The sequence below is a fragment of the Dendrobates tinctorius genome, unplaced genomic scaffold, assembly GCF_039654945.1.
Source record: "Dendrobates tinctorius isolate UK_male_01 unplaced genomic scaffold, ASM3965494v1 ptg000093l, whole genome shotgun sequence".
Lineage (NCBI taxonomy): Eukaryota > Metazoa > Chordata > Amphibia > Anura > Dendrobatidae > Dendrobates > Dendrobates tinctorius.
Genome location: NW_027361761.1, coordinates 6,838,981 through 6,840,712, shown reverse-complemented (window position 1 = coordinate 6,840,712; position 1,732 = coordinate 6,838,981). Strand labels below are relative to the sequence as shown.

Genomic DNA, 1,732 nt, shown 5'->3' with positions numbered 1-1,732 from the left:
ATGACTAGGTAATTGGAAAAAACTCTCACACTACCAAGGCTAAACAGGCTGCATCCAGGTCTGTACCATTTTTGGAAATCATGACTTCCTTTTCCCACCTAACAGGATCCTGTCAATCCTTCCTCTGCTTCCATATCCAATGCCTACTTGTCAAAAGTCCCCCTTCTATCTTTTAAAAACCAATTGTCCAACACCTAATAGTCCAAACCCTTTTAAGTTCAGACCCGTATCACTTTGTGCCCTTCTGTACCTCACAATGGATGAATATAAAGCTTCACCGGTCAAACCCAACACTGAGACATGGCGGTGATGTCCAGCTATACAATGTGGTAAGATGGTGATGTCCAGCTACAATCTGAAGTTATTTTCTAGCTATTACACTACTTAGCATAGTTGTATTATAAACCCAGATTAAAAAAGTTGATGTTCCCTTTGAGGAAGGGGACAACGAGATGAAAAAATACCCAAAAATGAGGCAGGACATCCTAAAGAGACACTTCGCAGGAGAAAATGTACTATTATGCCCCCACTGAGTGGAAATTTTGGGAACCATTCAATGCCTCAGCTTAATTAGGGCAAATAAACCATGTAGTCACAGTGTGTCCTGTTCACATTCGGATTTTTGGTTGCGCAAACTCCTACCTGATATGATAGTGCCAGATAAATCAACCGAAAATGTACCGCCAATTGGTGGACTTGCTGCTTGTAACCTTGTAACTACTAGAGTTATATCTTCTCCTCCCGTTTTTAGCTTCTGTACATGGTGATTATCTCCAATAGATTCAGTGGAAGCCCCACTGAAATAACAGAAAAATCTGTATCACTACCACAGGGTAAAAAATCAACCATAAATTTAAACAACAAATAATAATTTACCTTACCATAACTCTATAAGTGGAAGATTGATACCACAATTGGCCACCAGGGCGGTAAGATTATAGGATGGGTAACTTCCAGTAATATTTGTGCTAATGAGTTGATGACCTCCAGGCAGTGCTTTTTTAGGATCCACACGTTGAACTAAACAATAAAAATATTTATATAGATTGACAAGCAAATAGATATATTTTAAAAATATGAAAATCAACTCGATAGCAAAAGAAATCCTGTTATCTGCACAAAACAAAACTCAACAAATTCAGCTTTGCTACATCTGCATATATTATATAATATTTTACATATTATTATACAGTACATTTTAATCATTTAACATTTCCATTTTAATAAATTATCCTAAGTATAAGAGGATGAATATTACTAAGCTCCCTAAGGATAAGTGGATGAAACTGGTACCTGTTATATTTTTGCTAGTGATAATGATATCATCAATAAAATACCAATGCTGCTCTTCATTTTCTGTCCGCATCAGCATAATCTGATCCACATATATGGATGATTTTGTTTGTATTTCTTTCAAGGAATCTTGTAGACACATCCAGAGATTAGTACACCCATATTTCCATCTGTAAAAAAGTATTATTTTTTATCAAAAAGGGATGGAACAGTAGAAATCTATAGGGAGGGTTTAGACAGTTGTATTAAAAAATGTGGTCATTCATGTCCTAAAATTAAAAATTAATGGTTCCTTGTGCAGTTCCATGTCCTTGTTTGAATTGCAAATAGGTCTTGAAGCTGCCTCTCATTGCATGCACTACTATGGTCCATAAAGTGGATGATGTTATTTATTTATCTTACTCACTTATATAGCACCATTAATTCCACAGCACTTTAC

At 35.9% G+C, this 1,732-nt stretch overlaps 1 long non-coding RNA gene across 1 annotated transcript; it reads right to left on the bottom strand.

Annotated features, from left to right (window-relative positions):
* Positions 1 to 650: 650 nt before the first annotated feature.
* Positions 651 to 1,455, bottom strand: LOC141098539 (uncharacterized). The gene is made up of 3 exons (XR_012234282.1): positions 1,294 to 1,455; positions 882 to 1,020; positions 651 to 797 (listed from the first exon to the last, which is right to left on the bottom strand). It is a non-coding gene; the product is annotated as an uncharacterized lncRNA (long non-coding RNA).
* Between the last annotated feature and the right edge of the window lie 277 nt (positions 1,456 to 1,732).